Source organism: Ambystoma mexicanum, chromosome 2q (assembly GCF_040938575.1).
Source record: "Ambystoma mexicanum isolate Mex_15411 chromosome 2q, UKY_AmexF1_1, whole genome shotgun sequence".
NCBI lineage: Eukaryota > Metazoa > Chordata > Amphibia > Caudata > Ambystomatidae > Ambystoma > Ambystoma mexicanum.
Window position 1 is genome coordinate 482,576,302 of NC_090924.1, and position 21,286 is coordinate 482,597,587.

General features: G+C 45.4%; 1 protein-coding gene across 4 annotated transcripts in view; it reads left to right on the forward strand.

Annotated features, from left to right (window-relative positions):
• Nucleotides 1-1,864: 1,864 nt before the first annotated feature.
• Nucleotides 1,865-21,286, forward strand: part of IQCE (IQ motif containing E) — a 1,388,455-nt gene continuing 1,369,033 nt past the window's right edge. For all 4 annotated transcript variants that reach the window (XM_069647600.1, XM_069647604.1, XM_069647602.1 and 1 more), the window contains exon 1: nt 1,865-1,998. The gene's annotated coding sequence lies outside the window, so the exon portion shown is untranslated. The remainder of the gene's footprint in view (nt 1,999-21,286) is intronic.

The following is a 21,286-nucleotide window of genomic DNA, read 5'->3' on the forward strand; positions in this document are numbered from 1 at the left end:
CATGGTTTTTAAAGTAAATGTAATTTTCCCTACACTGTCTCAATCTAGTGTCTTGCAGGAACTTTCACGGTATCCCAAAAATAATGCTTATTGTAATCTCAGCCAGCCAAGAACACACAGATTCCAGGTGCTCTTGCAGCCACAGCCTTCCCGGTTCCCACTCACAAATCACGATGGGGGACAAGACAAAGTCGGACGCTCCATCTTGTGGCTTGCAGAAACTTTCCCGGTATCATGAATAAAATGCCCACCTTGACCTCAGCCAGCCACGAGCACACGCAGATTCCGGTTGCTTTCCGCTCCCCCATCTCCATCTGGGGTCTTGCAGAAACGTTTCCGGTATCTCGAAAATAATGCCCACCTCAACTTCAGACATCTCAGAGCATGCAGATTCTCAGATGCCTCATCCCACCCACATTCCAGATTTACACAGATGTCCGCACCCACACAAAATGCCCCATCCTATCCGCCCAACCAACGCCTAGATGACCCAAGCCACCCTCCTGACCAACAGATGCCCATACCTCCATACCTGTTCTAGACTGACACCAATGTGCCCCCATTCTTCCATTGCAAACCCCTCCAAGATGCCCCATCCTACCCTCCAGTCTCACACCAATGTGCCCCCATCCCTCCGTCCAGACCCACACCATTGTGTCCCCATCCCACCCTCCAGAGCCACTGTGCCCCATCCCTCCCTCCAGACCCACACCAATGTGCCCCTATTCCTCCCTCCAGACCCACACCACTGTGCCCCTATCCCTCACTCCAGACCCACACCACTGTGTCTCTAACCCTCCCTCCAGACCCACACCATTGTGTCCCATCCCTCCAGACCCACACCAATGTGCCTCATCCCTCCAGACCCACATTAGCACGCCCCTATCCAAGCATTCAGACCACACCAAGTTCCGTCCCTCTAGGCCAATACCATAATGCCCCATCCTTCCTCCAGATAGCAAGATGCACCATCCCCCTTGCAGACCCAGACCAAGTCATAGCTCTCAACTCACACGCTTTTGGCGGGTGTCACCCGCCTTGTTAAGGGTTGACTCACCCGCCAAGCCTCCTGCACGCCCATTCATTCAAATGGGCGTCTCACCCGCCAAAAACAAAATCGGGTGATTTTCACCCGCATTTGCATCACAAATGGTTGAGAGCTATGCCAAGTAGCCCATGTGCCTCCCCCGAACCACATGCAGATGGCCCCAGCCGACCCCCTCTAAAACCACCCATCCCAAACACACTCTCATCAAACATTAAATTACCCTAGTAGCCCTCTTTGATCGGTTATACACCATCCACTGTCCCTGCACTTTCCTTTTTCTTAGCACGCCATACCCTTCGCGTTGAATAGATAAACATGATTTTTAAAATAAATGCAATCTTCCGCTCCCCTGTCTCAATCTGGTGTCTTGTAGTAGCGTTCACGGTATCACCAAGAAAATGCAAATTGTAATCTCAGCCAGCCAAAAACACACCGATTCCTGCTTCTCTTGGGACAAGACGAAGTCGACACTCCATTTGGTATCATGCAGAAATGTTCCCGGTATCCCGAAGAAAATGCCCGCGTTAACCGCAGCCAGCCAGAGCAAGCAGATTCCGGTTGCACTTGCACGCGAACGCGAAGTTGAAGCCTTCCCGCTCACTAAAATTGATCACGAAAATCACATTGATGACGTCGGACGCTGCATGTATGGTAGGGTACGTGTCAAAGTCACGTGAAGAAGAGTGGGCGGGGCGTTGCTATGGTCCGCTTCTCGGATGGGAACTAGACAGTACACCAACATTGCTAACCTGGCGCACCTTGTTCGAGCTGGGGGTTAAGCCGGTCTCATTTAAAAAAAAAAAATATATATATATATGAATTGCAGCGTATAGCAAGTGTTTCAGTGGCGTGAAAGCTGCAGCTCCCCAAGTTGTGCAGCACCAGCCGGCCACTGTCAGCATTACCTGCCTGGTTCCTGCACCAGTCCATGCCTCCAGAAGAAAATTCCGGTAAGTAAAAATAAAGGGTTTGTGCTCCTTGTGTGCATGAGTGATTACATGATCGTAGTCATGGCACTAAAAGTTAATGGAGGTAGGTTAGAGGCAGGCTTTGAGCTGGTGTTTCTTAGTTTCTAGCCAACTTGGTGCCCAGGGCGAAACACCAGAATGTGCACCCCCTTCAGCATACGTCACTCCCAAACTACACCCATGTGAGCGACACAACCCCTCCTCAATATGAATACATAATTGGCATATAAACAAGTATTGGCACAGCCAATAGTTTTGGCTTTTATGGCAGTATTAGGCATTTGCAAAGCACTGTTATCATATACCCAGGTGCTTAGACAATTTTGCAGCTACCGTTTTATGGCCAGGTAGTATAAGTGTCTTTGAAGTGTCTGTCCCATGCCTACATGGGGGCCGAAACCTTTTGGCTTTACCAATTCTTGTTCTAGTATTGCCATAGGACAACAGCTTGATGCTTTCTTCGTACAAAGGTGGTGGAGGAGGTAATGTGGAATCTAAGTTGATTTTGGCTGGCAGCAGTGTAGAAATGAACAACGTGTGCCAAGAGATGCCCCCTCCCCCTTTTCTATAAAAGGACCTGCTGGGTAATTTACTAAAAACAGCTGAATTCCGGTTATGAATAGTGTCTACATCTAATGAAGTGAGGATCACTCCAGTGCTGAAGGGGGCGAGGCTAGGGTTAAGTAGGAAAGAGGGGAACGTGATTATAATGTTGTGTTTTGTGTGTGCAGCTGTCTTCAATCCCTCCCAATATCGTGTCTAAACTTTGAAGACCGGGAAAGGGCTGCTTTGCCCTTTATTGGAAAATCTAGGAAGCATCATGAATTCCTAGCTGCCACCTCGGGAGAACCATCCCAAGCCTTAAGCTAAGAGCCTCCTTCTCTCAGCCCGCCCCACTGTAACTTGGATGCAAACCCTTTTTTTCATTGTACAGCTATCCTCTGCTCCCAAACTGGGTTTGTACTATTCCGGAAGAGGTGTGGGGTTAGGAGGGTGGAAGCAGGTCGTGCTGAAGATGTCTGGGCTTGTTTGATCCCCACATCCACAAGCAAGTAGTGGACATTTTCGAACAAAACTTAATTATTACAGTAACGTGTTTATTCTAAAAGCAAAATACATTAAAATGTGTAACATACATTTTAAATATGTAGTAAATATTTTTTTCTAACATCAATATAGTCAAATAACTTTCTTTAGTAACATTAACACATGGCTGCCGCCATGCTATAAGTAAACATGGCTGACAACTTCACTAAAGAGTGCAAAAAGGGTTGTCTTTTGCCCACAGATGGGTGGACATGGGAGGAAATCCTATTGATTTAACTTGGAGATGGGCGTAAATGGGTGGCACACATAGGCCAAACGACGCATATCCATCCTCATATGCCAAACTGCATTGAAAAGCATTACAACAAACCTGCCTCCAAAGCACCTATTTGAAGCTCTTATTCTAATGACAATAGTTTTGGCTTTATAGGTAGCACTTTCGGGGTAGTGGGCCCCTTCTTCATGAGCGATTGAGTTGGTTGAATATGCACAGTGCTATTTAAGCAAAGAGTTACATAACTTGAAAATTGGTCCTCATTTTGTTTTGTTGTGTACCTACAGAAGTCTGCTCATGAAGAAGGGGCCCACTACCCCGAAACGCGTAGAGCATGAAGGATTTTATGTGAAAGAATAGAACAATTCTTTTTGTGGAAGAAGATTACAAGATTTGTGGATATTTTCAATATGTTATGTTGATTTGAATCTCAATTGTATTACATTTTGTATACATCCTGAATTGATTTGGTTGTTATTCAGCATTTATGGTGTGCAGGGGCGGGAGTGTCTATAGATTGGACACTATCTTGTTGCATATTCTGCAGCACACAAAACTTTGCTGCACACATATGACTGCATTGATTTGCCATGGATTACTGTCTGCATGGTGACATACAATGAACCCTACTTTCCTAATCAAGGTGCCAAGTCACATTGAGGAGCTATCTGGTGTGTGCACTAGGCAGTGGTTTTTCTAGACAATTTAAAGGACCTTTGATGCTGAGCGGGTGCATTTAGTCCATGTCCCAAAGCAGCCACTAGAATATTTAAGCAAGAAAATTACAGGGATGCGCCATATATATCAAAAAAGGTTATATAAAAAAAGAACAGTTTTGGTGTGTCAAATAAAGAGACATGAAAATAGTTTAAAACATTTTCTGTGTAGCATTTTATTTCTCTTGGAAGAATGCACAGGTTTGGTCAGCTAACTGATAGTTGTGCATGCCTGGTGAATACAAATGCCCCAGGTTCAGTTCTTAACACTGAAATGTTAATCACATACTTTATAAAACAATGGCTTGTTAACTGAGCATTCACTTAAAAATTGCCCCACTTGAAAGGCTGTCAACACAAAGAATGAGGGGCACAGGGTGTGTGACTCCAGAGCATCTCACACTCTGTGTTTGGAATATGCATTCCTTTGTTTGCATATTTCAAACGCATCGCAGTCATCCAAAAGTCATCAGAGAGCAGCCAGCCGCACATCACAGAGGAGCACTCACTGGCACAGCAGACTGCTTATTTTTGTGTGTGGCCAAATCAGAGTCAGCTTTCTGGGTGGGCCCCTTACTGCGCCCCCCTCCTGAGCTGTTTAGCTTTGCTATCCGGGCTGTCGCCCGCTCCGCCCGGGCCAAGAAATGAGGCTGTCCGTACACTTTGAAATGCTGGCGGTAGAAGTGCCATGTGTGACCTGCCAAAGTTTATTTCATTGAATCTCTTGCAGTTACATGGTGGTGGGAGCCATGTCGAGAGGAGGATAGAGCTGAAACATTTTTGTGATGTGCCTTGCTTTGATGTTTGCGTTTACATGAAACGGTGGTTGAGGTGCCAAACTCTTGCAGTGTTTGTTTCTGTCAGGGTACTCTGAATGGAGCAGCGCATGTAGGTCTGTGTGCTTGTGTGTGTCTTAGACAGAGCCATCACTTGTGCCGGGACATCAACGACAAACATTTTTAGTGAAACCCAAATAATGAAAAAAATGTCCACATTTCTAATAAAAGTATATGTGGGGGGTGGGGAAAGGGATAAAAAGGGTAGGGGGGTTGGAGGCAGGCATTAGTAAAGCGGGGGAGACGGGGCATGGGGAACCCCCCAAATAAAAAAGAAATCACAATGTTTTCGTTATTTAAGTGTCACTAAAAATGTTTGTCTTTATTTATTGTGTCGTTTTAAACGCATGGAACCCAAAGCAACCATTTATGACATCTTTACATCTGGAATGGTGTATGTGTCTTACGAGTGTGTTGTTTTTTGGCTGGGCATGTATGCATGGATTGTGAGCTTGTGTTTGCATGGCGTAAGGGGCTCTTATGAATGAATAGATTGCTGCATGTTCTTTTTGGGGTGCGATGCAGCACTCGCTTATGGGGAGAGTTCTGACATTACCAAACACTCCATGTGACAACAACAAAATGAAGATCTTGATTTCATGAAGTATTGTCGGTTGCCGTATTCCACAGCATAGCTATAAATGGGGACATAATGATTAAGAATAGGCATGCCGCTGCTCTTTCCACACAGCTCACCTACGCCTCTTTCCAGATGTTTTGCTCTCCCCAAAAGTGCACGGAACAACCATAAATCATCAATGCAATTATAGAGCAAATACTTTGAACGTAGACAGACACAATAACTCACAGCCACGCACTCTTAGAAGATAATCAGCTCTTATACGGCCATTTATTAAAATCTTAAAAGTACATAGAAATAACTCACAAAAATAATATGGACATAGATCACAGAAGAAGTAAAGAAGTCAAAAGGAAATAAATCATCGTGAGCGTAACAGGATTCCTCATCTTGTCCAGAAGCGGCTGGAAGACCCTGAGAACAGCCAGGCCGAGAGCACCACAGCTCACAGAAGGGCGGACGTAAGCGTCCTTCTCCGGCTGAAGTCTCACCTGACCACCTCCGGGCCTCCGCATATATACACACTCCACAAAGGGGAGTCAATTCTCGAACCTTCTGGAAATTGCACTTGCGCAGTTGAGGAACAGCTGTCGGTTGCCACCTGGGTCAATCGAGAGCTCCTCCCAAGAAGCGCAGTGCCTCCCTTCTCTAAAAACACGCTCCACGGAGAACAGTAGCAAACCATAACAAAGGAGCTTTCCCAGCAGAAATGTCCTTGACCGCATACCAGGTTTGGAAAGCATGTTTTTCTCAGCACTGTGAATCTAACACTCAGCAAAATGTGTGCAGCTTTTCACTGCGGCATGAAGTAAATATCCATCATGGCTCCGAGCGCTCCCAGAATGCATTGCGCACCAGCGCCATTTTAGATCAAGCATAACAATTCCACCCTTGGATATTTACCTTCCATAACCTGGTGGCACAGGAACCGGTCTCTGAAACCTACGAAATGTTAAGACTAAATTGTGAATACATTGAATGCAACAACAACAAGCAATTATAATAGACAATATAATAAAAATGCAAGCAAAAATGTAACGTAGTGTACCCCCAATATCAGGTATCCATGAAAATAACCAATCCCACCAATTTCTATTACGATCTTGAGACACTTGAGAAATGAGATCCCTCAAACCTCGAATATGACTTTCAATAGATCGTGAGTGGTCACTTAAATTGAAACAACACATACCTTCAAATGCGTTACACCCTAAATTATGTTTTAGCAATAGGTAATCAACAGCAGCTCTGTTCTGCAAAGTTGCTTTTCTAATAACTTGCCTATCCAGGAGTAATTCTTCTAAAGCCTGTGAAGTATGATTAAGACTTTTAACTACTAAACATGCTAATTTCATCAAAGATTTGTAACCTCCTGTTAGGGAGAATTCTCTCTTTAGGCTGAATTGCCTAACCTAGTGAGTCCCCCAGCAGCTTTACTGGATTTCTGGAGTTTGTTTTTTTCTCCTGCCAAGAGTGAGACTCTTTTTCTCCCACTCTTGGACATGATTTATGGTGTTCCTTTGACTGCTAATGTGGTTTATGGGCTATGGGGTCCTTTACCCCATAGGGCCTCATGTGTTTTTACAATGTGTGTTACACAGCACCCTCCGTGCAGTGACACAGGGGTGTCACAGTGACACCCCACCATAGACTCCATACCCTGGGACTGACTACTGTCTCCCAGGGCATGTAAAGTCACCATTGGCTTTACTAGTCCCCAATTATGAACAGAAACCAGTACAAACCATCATATTGTGGACGTACTGGTCGGGGCAATTCGATTGCCCCGGGGTCTGTTAGTCGAGGGGGCATGTCTCCGTCCCCCCTGATCGAGTTTTGGCTGGTGGCAGTGGATACTACTTTTTATATTCGACCGCGAATATATCCCTATGGGATTTTCCCATTGTTCGAGGCTACCAACTTTAATTATTTAATTCTCATAGCCTCGAACATACCGCCGGTTTATTTATTTAATATTAATTCGCCGATTGGTATTTTTTGCCAGGACTCTATTCTAAAATGGCGTTTGTGTTCACTTCTGTGTCTCCAACCCAAGTCGAGCCCTTTGTTCCACTTTTTGGCGGGCTTCTCCACAGAAGCCTTCAAAAGTGGTGCCACTCTGTCTGGGTACCACAGGGGATGTGGGAGGGGGTTTAGGCACCCTGGACTGAGTTACCTTGGTAACTTAAGTCGCACTCTTGTGTGATTGGCCCAGGCCGGCTCACCACTTAGCATGTTTGATTGACAGCTAGGCTGAGTGAATGGGGGTGTGCTGCATAAAAGCAGGGCTTTGGGGACTGGAACTTCAGAAGTCGCCACAGGACCTGAGAATCCGACGAGGGAGAAGCTGAGCCGACCTACCACGACGACACCACCGGTGGAGCCCTGCGGAACCGACTCACCGCTTTCCGATGACAGAGAAGATCTCCCGGCTGGAGAGGCTTCTTCCCCTGACTGGTGGGCACAACCAGTTTACCTTCTTTTCCTCGCCTCCCAGGACGTCTTGTAGTCGAATTGCCCGTGCCAAGCACCGGCAACCGGTTCGCCACTTACCACTGGACCGCGAATAAAAGGACCGCTCCTTTTACCGGAGAACTCCGCGGCTGGTTTCTTCCCTGGCAGTGCAACGGACTCCTGTCTTCCTCCCCGACGAGATCCTCTCTTCCCCCGGACGAAGCACCGACTTGCATCCGCTGCCAGGAACAACTGCCCCCGCTGGAGTATTCTCACCACTTTAAGGTACCGTGTCTGCCAGGCCTCCCTTTCTAAAGATTGCTACAAGGTAATCATAATCCCTTAACCTTCTGGAATGGGCTGGCCGCCTTGACCATCTAACTGGTCCCTTTCTTTGGTCCAACTCTTTCTGAACCTTTTTAAGACTTTTGTGCACTTCAACCGTGTGACCTTGGACACATTTCGTTCTGATCCTCTTAAAGTGGATCCGGCCTTCTGAACTCTAACTTCACAGTTTTACTTTGCCTTCCTCTCTTGTTGTGTTCTTGTGAAAGTGTTGGGATCTGTTTCAAATTATACTCTGCTTTTCTCTCCCTTTTTAAAACAAATTATTAGAGTGCCATCTGCGTTAAGCGCTCACCGCTGTCTGAAAATAAGTGGGGCTTTACTTAAGAATTGTCTAATATTCTTTTAAGGGAGTGTATATCTTTTAGTGACCGTGTTTTTGAACTGCTTAACATTAGTGCCTGTGTGTTTTACTAGATGTGGTTTTAAATAAATAATTATATCTCTTTTACACCAAGCTCTGGTCAGTGTTTACTTGTTCTACGGTGTTCTTTTGACCTATTGTGAATACTCTGTATACTGCCTAACTCTTCTTGAGAGACGTCTGACTGCTCAGCCACAGCTACCAGGTTAATCTGTGTGGTACAGACTGCTACCAAGTGTGTTTACTGCCAAACGCCTGTAGTCTTAAATCTTTTGCAGTGGTCCCAGAGGGAACTGCACAGGTTTCTGCCTAACACCTCCAGCAGCTAAACCCCAAACTCCCACTAATGAAAGGGTTAATGCTAGAACCTCAGCTTCTGATAACAAATGTACATGTGAATCACAGTCGGGAGATAGCCCTACAGATTCAAAAGTTGACCTTTTACCTCGAGTTATCGCTAGGTGTAAAGGAAACATCATTAGTCCTAATCGAGTTAAAGCACATGGACCTCCAGAAATGTTAGCTGGAATATAAGTATATGTAATGTCACTAGGGGTGTCACGGTATTGATTTTTTGACGGTATGATAACCTTCCAATGAAAATACGGTATACCGTGGTTATCGCAGTATAGCACACACATGCTTAAACATTTACTTAAATTTTATATTGCTAGAAAAAGTCATCCAAATGTAGTTTGGTAGTCCAGTTTAACTGTCATATAAAATACAACCTTTGCAGAAGTTTATATACCTAGTACAGGAGGACGAGGCTCTGCAGAAAAATGCAGCGTGCACTAGTACCCATTACTGATGCACTTTCATTGTGTGTGCCCTGTTCAGTGCTTGTTCAGTGATTTGCTGTGCTCCTTATACAAAGGTTAACATATAATAAATGGCATATTTTTTCACAATGCTGTGCAGTGAGAGCACTCAATGGGATTACAGTACCTGTCTTGTTCAGTCATTGCTAAGGGAGCTGATATGACTTAACCGACCCGTCTTTAAATGTTTTTTGGGAGCCACAGTTTTGACATGCTCTCAAGGGTGTGTCAGTAAATTACAAGCAGCTTTTTTCGTACTACATTCTCCCATACGGCTCTGACTGACACCCTATTGGTCTGAATCCACCACGCTTAAAGTTGCAAAAATAAAGTTATCAGATAAACGCTACTCCACATCTTTTGCTAAGGCTGCCTTCATTTATTTGCGCATGTGTAAACTGTTCAGTACCCCGCTCTCACAGACCTGTACTCTTCTTATCAACAGGTTCTGAACCACCAATGCAACAAAAGTACTCTCTCTGCGAGGTTAAGTTCTGGCGTTTGGCAATGAGGCGTGTAATTCAATTTCAGACACTGGTGATAGCACTCTGAATTGGAGCTTTCTTCCTGGCAATCGCTCTATTATCTCGAAGTGGGTCAGTGTAGTGAACATGCAGAACCAGATCCATTGGTGCCAAATTTTGATTTTCACTACGGGAGCAGTAATCCCCCTGCCCTGAATACAAGCAAGAAAGCCAACAAATTGAGGGAGCCTGACCCCTACCCAGTGGCGTCACTAGGGTTGGTGTCATCACCCCAGGGGTGACACCATGAGTTAATGCAATCTAGTGATGCCACTGAAGGTACTTGTTATATTATAAACAACTAAACCTGCAGGTTCTGCCTAGTTGTTTCCCTTCATCCCACATTTGCTTTTTATTTCATAGCATTTTCACGTTGCTTCTAAAACTATTGTATGCGTGCCAATGCATCTCATTTGTGTGTATTTTAAAACCTCTTTTATTTCAACTGTTTAATTACTTGAAGACAAAAAGAGCATGTTCTTATTGTTATGCAGGCATAGCCGTTCGTGTGTATCTGTGTGTGTTTGTGTGAGCGACAGAATATTTATGCACTGTGTACTGTAAATGTGTGTCTGTGCTCAGTGTTAGACACCACCGGAGAACAGCTGTAGGAGGGTGGGCACTGGGCAGTGGGATTCTCTCTTCCAACCACCCCCCGGGGACCCGCGTCCCTACGCTGTGTCACTCTAGAATACATTTTCCTGGAAAGATAGCTCAGTGAATTGCGTGCCCACTGCAGAGGCGCAATTGTAACATGGTCCCAAGAGTTTCGAATCCTATCAGTGCAGAATCTGCCTTTTTGTTCTTCAGTGGTCGTTGAAATGAGGACCCTTGAGTTAGGTTAGCCGAAGTGAAACAAAACACGTGTTTTAGCACCAGATTACTAGTTTGTGGCATGTGACTAAATGTCCAATATTATAATCTGGCCCAAAAAAGCCCAGCGCTCCTCTGTAGAGCTGTAATGTATTGCTTTGGGGAACCCCTTCAGCACCGCAGCTCTGCGCATTACAGCGATCATTCTCGGTTTCTCCCAGCACTCTTAACACGAAAGCCTTACATGGTCGAACAACAGAGAGGCCAAGCCATTTGCACAGGATCACACAATGTCGTTCAAGTGGGGAAGGCAGGATTAGGACCCGGATCTCATGGATCCACATTTGGTAACAATAACATAACCGCTAAAGCACACCTCTTCCTTATCACCTCTTGCATTATGCATATTTCAATTTAATTAAGACTTGCACCCAGTCAGTAAAGAAGGCCCTGGGGGCTATTCCATCTACCCCTGACACCAGCGTGAAAACGGAAAGAAAGAAAAAGATAGAGTTACTATATTTTAAGTGTGCTGGATAATAGTAACGCCTGTTATTTACAGCGCTACGAAGCCACAGTCTACTGTGTAGGTGCTACGTGAAATACAAGGTATTATTGTAAATAAGGCAAACTTCGACCAAGATGAAATGGTCATAATAAAATAAGTGAGATTTTTAATATGAACAACACCGCCTTATTTTCGATAAGCAACCACCTTGTTAAATTCATATATTAATTAAATGTTTTCAGTGGACTTTGTACACTTACTTGGAATAGGATCGGGGTATCTTTTCCTTCCACCTTTTAGTTGTCAAGTTTAAAATGTAGTCCGTCTCGGGTCCTGAGCCTTCGGACCTGCCTGCTCGGGGATGCTGTTGTACTTCAGAACCGTCCTGCAGGAATCCCAGCCCACTTTCTCCAGGCAGCTTTCACTGGTGAATGGGGGCTGCTGGAAAAACGAACCCTTCAATGGGGGTCAAAGCGTTTGTGGGCTGCTGAAAGTGGAGTAGAAGCACACAAGGCTTTCGTCTTTGTGTTTAGATTTTTGTCCAAGCTCTTTTTGCGTCCGGTTTCAGCGTGCGCTTTGGTTTGTGCCATTTGTCATGCGAGCTGCTAGTGTTATCCCCAGCCTGTGTTGTGAATAAATAGTCTGTGGCTACTAGCACCAGTCGTACTGCTGCAGTCCATTTTTCTCCCTCCCAGCCTGGCGAGGTTGGGTGATCTTTCGAGTGCATAGTGCTAGAAAGCCTAGCTTTCATTGCCCTACCAGTCTGGAAAGTTGGAAACCTACAACAAGAGGGCATTGGGGAATGGTTGCAAGTACAGGGTGCTGCTTTACGTTGCTCCTGGAATGGGGCAGTTTCTTCCCTTTGTGTCAAAAAGGCAGTCTGAATAAAGATGCTTTTCTTTCAATTGAAGCCCCTAGAATCGGTTGCGATGGAGGTATTTTCGTTTCTTTGGAAATCTGGGTAGTGATGGTCGGTGCTACCTACAACTAGGCTGGTTCAACCATGATGTGGCGCTTCATTTACCTGTACCTATTGCCCCTGGAATTGTTTATAAACTGCATGCACATGGTGTCATGGGGTTAAATGGTGACTGGACATAGTGTGGTAAAGTGTTAATAAGGGTGCGCCAGCATGCACCCTTTTCTCATGAGCGGAACACGTGATGTGCAAAAAACCTGATAAGTGAGCAATGCTTAAAATGGGAAATACAGAAAGGATTGGAAAATAAACCACATATTCATGCATGGTGTATTTAAATCAATCTTACTGGGTTATTCTGCAGCGTTGCCCTTCCCTTCTCTGTTCGTGGAGCTGCGCAGCCATGAAAGGAAACTTAGCAGCATGGCTTGGCGCCGGTGAAGTGAATATAAGAAGCCAGCAATAAAGCCATGGGGAAGTTAACTCTATGATTGAAATAGGAGATCACTTCCCCCATGGCTTATTGTTGCTTCTTCACTTCACCCCTTCGGCGCCAGCCCAGAACGATTTAGCAGCTCCTGCAAGTGTCAGTGCCGGGGTCACGGTGCAGGCAGCAGGGAAGTTTATCCATTACCATCTAAATTGCACACGCCCTGCCCAGGGGCCAGATTGGCAAACAGAGCGTGCTACAAAGATCAGAGCACTCCCCTGCTCGTTTTCCAATTGAGCATTTTTTCCCTCAGTATTTTACATGCCGCACGTTGTTAGGAGACCTCGGGCACTTTTCAAACTGCCCATTGCATGCATGCTCTGCTCAGTGAGCCTCCCATGTTGCTGGCTGGTGGTCCGGACCTGCAGCTGTTATCTCGGACAGTTGGCGAAGTGTTAAACAGCAGCAACATTGGCTGTTTGTGTGAATTCCAATGCGGAGCCACTGCTTGCCACCACCTCCGTCTTCAGCGCAAGTCATGCTACTGAAGCTGCCCAGGCACACAGCCTCCCAGCTTGGGTGCCATAAATCCCACTGAACGTGTTAAAGACTTTACTCTGTGCGCAGCCAATTGTGAACACAACTGCAAAATCAGGGGAAGGCTTCACAGCAGGCCCCACGGTAAACCGGTGTAGATCAGATAACGGTTATTAGTTGTAAATGAAATGTTTCACGGTATTTATACCGGTATACCGGTGTACCGTTACAACCCTAAATGTCACCACATGAAAAGATCCATCCTGTTGGAAGTTTCACATGATTCAAATGACTAGCAGTTATCACTGTATGATTGCAGGACATAGTGTTATTTACACTTGTGCATTTGCGTGACACTCGCGAACACAGTCGTCTCTCGAACATCGTATGATTGCGCTGATTGGTCAACTCTAATTGTCGGCATTTGCCAATTTCTTGTGCATTGCAGGTCATAACGTAACATACATCACCTTGAGTTATATTGTAAGTAATAACATGTGTCAAATTTCTCCATTTACGGTCAGTCTCTTGGCAGAACCGACCGTATTCATAAACTGAAAAAGATTGTCTAATGTCTGAGTCTTGAACTAAAGAATCATTGTGTGTGACGCCGAAGATATGCTTTAAAACCGGAACAGGCGTCGGCACCGCTACTAAACACGTAGTCAATAAAGCTTCAGCATTGGGCACATCAGTAAGACAAAAGTGTGATATGTTCAGTACTTGCTGTGCCAGATAGATCCACATATTCTCCTCTTGCGTACTCATAGGAGAGTGTTTCTGCCTTCCTACGAACGTATCTTGCACGACGGGCATCAAGGTTGTTTTCACTTGCTCCTGATGTGTTAGTCGCATTTCACGAATCCATGTCTTTGGTCTGGCTGGCTTTTCGGCACTTGCATAAGGCTGCTTGGGGACAACATTATTCATCACTATCAGTATCCCCTTGATCACTGGCACAGATGTAACATTTGTTGCTGGTAACAGAAGATCGTCTAATTCGCCCAAATGGAGTCCATTTAGTGCCACAGTTACACCAACCAGACACAGGATCTACAAAGCAAACCCAGAAAAGAGATATCAATGTTGCACATCACTCTCTCGGGTAACATTTATTTGCGGGTACATATTGCCATTTCCTTCTACCAGGCTCCATAAGTAAAACTACTTAATCTTTGCCTGATGCAGTGACATCTGCGGGCACTGGTGGGCCACTTGGCTTTTCCACCCACACCTTTGCACCCGGTACCATACTGTCTGAAGAGCCAAAACTGCGATCCCCACGGGTAGTTAACACTGTAGGAGGCTCCCCCTTCTTAATCATGGACAACTTAATGGGAATGACTATCAATTGGGCTACTCGATCACCCTTGTGGATTGATAACAATTGATCCCCACTATTCATTAGGATGACTTTAATCTCACCTTGGTAACCGGCATCAATTACCCCTCCCAACACTTGAACTCCCTTCAATGCTAGGCCAGATCTAGGGGCAATCCATCCCATATGCTGTGGGGGAATCTGTACTCCAGTCCCTGTTTCAATTACAACTATTCCTCTTGGATCTAATCTGATTACTTCATGGGAATGCAAGTCTACCCCTGCTGACTCTGGAGTTGCTCGATAGGGAGCTAAAGAACCTGGAGTAATTTCCCAGTACAATAGTGTTTCTCTGACTGAATTGGGTTGAACCTGTAAAGTAGGAGTTATTAATCGCATCAAAGGAGTTTCATGTTCATATACAGGCCTATTGTTTAATACTTGCACCGCATCAAACACACGATCACGCCAGCCTGCCAAACTGCTGTCTCCAGATTTGCGCAACTGTTCTTTCAATAACCCATTCATTCGTTCGTTCAATTAACCCTGCAGCAGCTGAATGGTAGGGGACGTGATACAGCCACTCAATACTCTTTTCCTGACAAAACTCCTGGATTAGTTTGCCTTTGAAATGTGACCCATTGTCACTTTGAATCTGCAAAGGCACTCCATAATGTAATATGATCTGATCTTAACAACCTGATGTTGTTCAATTGGGTTGCACGTTTGCACGGCAAAACCATCAAATATCCCGAGTATATATCCACAATAGTGCATGCATACTGACAACCTCTGCTGATTGGCATGGGACCGATATAATCAATCTGCCAAATTTGACCTGGTAATTTTCCTCTTCTCAATGTGCCTCGAACAATTTGAGGTATAGGTCTATGTAATTGGTGTTGGCACACAGGACATTGCAAAATGATTGTTTTCACTACTTCTAAAGGAAGACTGATTCCTCGAGCTGGTGCCCACCTGATAGTAGCCTTTTCTCCAAAGTGCCCACATTTCTGATGGGGCCATTTGGCCAAACCCTCCAAATCATCTTCCTGAGCCTCTGCATCCACTGATGAAATCTTGGTGTGTTCGTCTGCAACAGAATTAAACCAATGTTCTAATGAATCTGTGGCACAATGCATGTCCACATGATATACAGTGACTTTACTTCGTAACAACATTTCTGCAATATCTTGCCACAGTTCCTTTCCCCACAACTCTTTTGAATGAATCTTCCATCCATTCTTTTGCCAAGTTGGCAACCACACTGCAAATCCATTCGCCACTGATCATGAATCTGTGTACACATAACATTGACCAGGGGTCTCTTGTTTCAATGCTTGGTGAACTGGGTAAAGTTCTGCGAACTGACTGCTCTTCCCTTTCCCTGTCGTCAACATCTTTTTTGTTTTGGGATTGTACGACACTGCTTTCCAGTACTGCTCAGTTCCCACATACCAGGCTGAACCATCCGTGAACCAAGCATGCTCTGGTCAAATCGCTGTAAGGTACTCCCCATTTTGCGGGAGACTAACGTTTTTCAGGCACTTCCGGTGGTATGTAATCTGAGGGTGGTATGTTGGCTATTTGCTCATGTAATTTTGCCACTCCACCATTTCCTGATTTGGCTCTGTCTTGAATATACAATTTCCACTTAATTATGCTGGCTTCTTGAGCATGTCCTATTCGATGCGTTTTAGGAGAGCTCAGTACCCACTGCATGATTGGTATTTCGGGTCTCATGAATACATCATGGCCCACCGTCATCTGCTCGGTATCAACAAGAGCCCAATAACATGCCAGCAATTGCTTCTCAAACGGAGTATATGAGTTACCAGCGTCGGGCAATTTACGACTCCCCTCTTGTACAGACACATTTAATTCCACTTCACCATACCAAGTCCCCTCAAACTTTTGGACATTTTCAATCAAGGTAATAGCATCTGGGACTGCGGGCACTAAGGGAGGAGTGTGTTTATTCAACTCCCTGTAATCCACCATCATCCTCCACGACCCATCTCCCTTTTTAATAGGCCAGAGAGGATTGTTCCATGAGGTGGTAATAGGGCGTAATACACCCGCCTCCACGTACTCTTTAATGGTGTCTGAAATGTCCTTGTGCCCCCCAGGAATGCGGTATTGTTTCATGGCTACCCGCTTGGTTGCCACTGGCACTTGCACTGGGGGCATCTTCAATTTGCCTAAAGTAATGGGTGTACAGATTGATGCACTCACCCCAAACTGGTACGTTTTACCGCCAAGTCCCAAGGTTAGCCCTTCCAAAATGTCAAAGCCAATTATATATTCAGGTATCGGGACAATCAACACTTGGTAATTCTGCCTCTTTAAATTGCCTATTTTCATCTCCACTCTTGTTTGTACTGCGGGGGTCTCCTTTCCCCCTAAACCTGTAATCGTAAACTGTTTGCCTTTAAATCGTGTTGGATTACCATGAACCAAAGAGGCCTCCGCCCCGGTGTCTATCAATGCTCGCAACCCTTGTGTATTTCCTGGCCCCCAAGAAATCTTAACATCAACATGAGGCCGCCTATCCACTTTTATCCGGGCAGGCGCTGCCGGAGCTTGGCCGAAGCCCTAGTCAAACTTCGAATGAGTGTGACTCGACTCTGCCTCTAACATCGCACTCACTACCTTTCTCAAATCAGCGTATGTTGGCTGGTACAGGGAAGGTGTCCCCATAGACCCCTTGTCTTGTTCTTCCGCAGGGGGAGCAGAAGGTGAGGTGTCCCCTTGTGGCGTGGTGACTACTTGTTTCTTAACCTGTTTATAGCGCTCTTTGGCTGCAAGTCCTCGTTTTTTTGTATAATTCATACATCACTCTGGTTTCAATGCCATCAATTTCCTCGTGTGGCACACCATCTTTTAACAAGGCCAAAAACATGTCTTTTCGGGACACTCGGGAGTCTCTGCTATCTTGCCGCCTGCCTTCGGTTCTTCTCTCACTACGCCCCTCTCTCTCTCGTGGCTTGTTATCGCTTTTACCCCACTCTCCCAAATCTGCAAAGTTGCCGAATGGCATCTGCTACCTCATCAGTAGCCTTGCCCGTTATACCTACGAGCAAAGTCATAATGACACTTTTGTATGCGGGTGGCGCAGTTCTAATCACCATGTTTCCAGTTGAAACTGAGAGCGGCACGGCTCCCATGTGATCAGGAGCATCTATGTGAATCGCCTCTTTCATAGCATGCTCTCTAACATTTTGAATTGCTTCTCTCAACGTATACCACTTCGTTTCTTCACTAGGCCAATCTGTGGTAATAGGGTATTTACGGTTACATGCTTGGGCTACCAGGTGCAACAGACACCTGCGTATCTTGACCATTTGCATCAGGGGGCGGTCCTGCTCTTAAGAATCTACCAACAACCCTGCAGCACCCCCATCTAGTAATCTCACCATCCATGTCAATAAAGCTTCCCCTGATTTTTGCCTCAAATGGGTAATAATTTCCCCAACCTCCTGTTGTGTGTAATCCTCCAACGTGGTTACATCCACCATTCCACCAGCAGGATTCTGCGGGTGGGGTCCGGCTCGCCGTCTTCTAACGGGCTTAGCTGCCACTGTTTTCTGTTTCGCCTCTGGTTTGGGATCAGACTCATCTGCGGAACTACTTTCTAGACTGGTTGAATCAAAAATATCACCATCCCACTTATCCGGATCCCAGTCTACGCCAGCGGTAGCGATTACAGTTGCCACCTTTCTTTTGTTGACCCCTCCCCGTCTTTTCCTATACTTATACCGAACTACTCTGACTGCTGCCCTCTCAGCCACCGCCTGATGTGTGTCGGCCTCATCTTTAAACAGTTTCATTTGAATCTGCTGCATTAACGCAGTCTGCCGTTCTGCAGCTAGCTCTCTCTCTAATCGCAAGACCTCATTTTTCATTTCCACCTTCATTTGATGTATTTTCCTATAAGCATGCCAAAGAACCCAACCTCGCGTACCCAATGCCGCACATTCTTTGCCACGTTCTACTGGAACTTGTTGCAAGCATGCCATTACATCAGCCGGCTCGGCATCTCCCAATCCTTGATCCCAAGTTTCACTTAAACCGGCACCACATGCCCACGCCTGAGCCAATTTATCATATGGACTCTTAGTCCAGCCTGGAATAACAACATCAGAACAGTCACCGCCAGCGGTTACGTTCTTCTTCCTGAACAAACTACTCATTATCGCAAACAAAACACAACCTCGTTGAATCTATATATTTTCTTCTCCACACTGCAATCAATCCCACAGGCACTCAAACACTTAAAGAGAAAAAAAAGTCACTATTCAAAAACTTCACTTACACGACAACCAAATCCTATCTATGTTTCAACTGATTCTTGAATACTCGGAACAACTCATCACAAGTATCCTGTTCGTGACGCCAAAAATGTATTGCTCTCCCCAAAAGTGCACGGAACAACCATAAATCATCAATGCAATTATAGAGCAAATACTTTGAACGTAGACAGACACAATAACTCACAGCCACGCACTCTTAGAAGATAATCAGCTCTTATACGGCCATTTATTCAAATCTTAAAAGTACATAGAAATAACTCACAAAAATAATATGGACATAGATCACAGAAGAAGTAAAGAAGTCAAAAGGAAATACATCACCGTGAGCATAACAGGATTCCTCATCTCGTCCAGAAGTGGCTGGAAGACCCTGGGAACAGCCAGGCCGAGAGCACCACAGGTCACAGGAGGGCCGGACGTAAGCGTCCTTCTCCGGCTGAAGTCTCACCTGACCACCTCCGGGCTTCCGCATATATACAAACTCCTCAAAGGGGAGTCAATTCTCGAACCTTCTGGAAATTGCACTTGCGCAGTTGAGGAACAGCCGTCGGTTGCCAGCTGGGTCAATCGAGAGCTCCCCCCCAAGAAGCGCAGTGTCTCCCTTCTCTAAAAACACGCTCCACGGAGAACAGTAGCAAACCATAACAACGTTAGCTTTCCTAGCAGAAATGTCCTTGACCGCATACTAGGTTTGGAAAGCATGTTTTTCTCAGCACTGTGAATCTAACACTCAGCAAAATGTGTGCAGCTTTTCACTGCGGCATGAAGTAAATATCCATCATGGCTCCGAGCGCTCCCAGAATGCATTGCGCACCAGCGCCATTTTAGATCAAGCATGACACCAGAGAGGGACTAAACGCGGGCTGTACTAGCGGTTTGCTTGCCTTTTCTCTAGCATTCATTTGCTAGAAAGCCGGAGAGAAATCAGGCGTTTGCGCTCAGCAGAGATTTTCATAAAAACGAGCTGCCAATACCAATAACAAAAACACAATTGTGTGAATATGTGTAACAAGATGAGGGATTTTTTAAATGCATCACTCTCGAAGTGACACAGGGTTGTTAGGGCATGCAATTTTTGAAAACACCTTTCAGAACATTGTCGCTCCTGAGACCAAGATGCCCTTGTGTTTACTGTGAGACAGTCTCCTATTCTACTTTGAACGGTTGGCTGGGTTTGCAAGTGGAACTCGCTGAACAGGAAGGCTTTGGTACAGCAGTGACCTCGGACACAATGAGTGATTGATATTTTTATACATTTAGCATCTGCAGGAAGGATAAAAAAAACAATACATCTACAACTAACAGATGTACACCATTCCAAAACCCACAAAATTAGAAAATCAACTGCAGGTAAGACTGTGGCTGGTGTGGCGACAGCTTCATGCCAGTAATACAAGTGATCATTGATGACATAAAATGGGGTGGCAGCTTCAAGAGGTAACTTGCAGCGGCCATTACTGGCATAGAACGAGGTGGCAGCTGCAGGAGATGACTTCCAGCAGACATTACTGGCATAGAATGAGGTGGCAGCTGCAGGAGCTGACTTCCTGCAGACATTACTGGCATTGAATGAGGTGGCAGCTTCAGCTAGTGACTTCCAGCAGCCATTACCGGCATAAAATGACGTGGCAGTGTCATGAAGTATTTTCTAGCAGCCATTGCTGGCATAGATTGAAGTGATTTACAGTTACCCTTACTTGCTCTTTTTCCAGGTGTTTACAATTAATGTCCGGGTGGAGTTGCACAATCCCCCCATCCCCTACCCCATGCCACACATTAGCAGTCCGGCCCACTGCAGGCAGCTTGCAAGGTACATTCACCCCCTGCCGCCCTCCCTCTTCTCCCCCCCCCCCCCATAAAATCAATTATGCACCCAGGATACACCATCTGATGCTCATTCTATGGGCAAGGAAAAGTATCCCATTCTTATTATTGCCAATGACGCAGCACTTATTCTTTTGAGCCCCACTGGTTTCAAAGCACAATTTACTATATTGGAGGAATTCTGCAGTGATAAAGAACTTTTTATTAACGCCTCAAAAAATCAAAAATGTTATTCTCAAAAAAATGAAACGAAAAGAGTTTAAGCTTGAAATTAAGCAACAATGTGAAAAGATAGTAATATAAAGTGACGTGTCTATCTGGGGCTTCGAGTCACTGACCAACCAAAGCTTATGGACCAACCAAATTGAACAGTTGGGATCATGTTAGCAAGGTACAGCGGGGCAATCGCTAAATTCTCTCGAGAACATGTAAACAGTGCAGTCAGCGTCATCATTAGAGGGCCTTTAGGTCATAGGCCCATCAGGCAGCTCTTTATGGCGCAGACCTACAGGGCAGTACGAACTGTACATTTTTTGTTATTATTAAAAATGGGTTTGTGGAAAACATCCTGGGGCTACCTTTGAGCTCACCTAGCATACCGCTCTCTAGTGAAATTTATCTGCAGGAGATGGGATCTTAGGTCA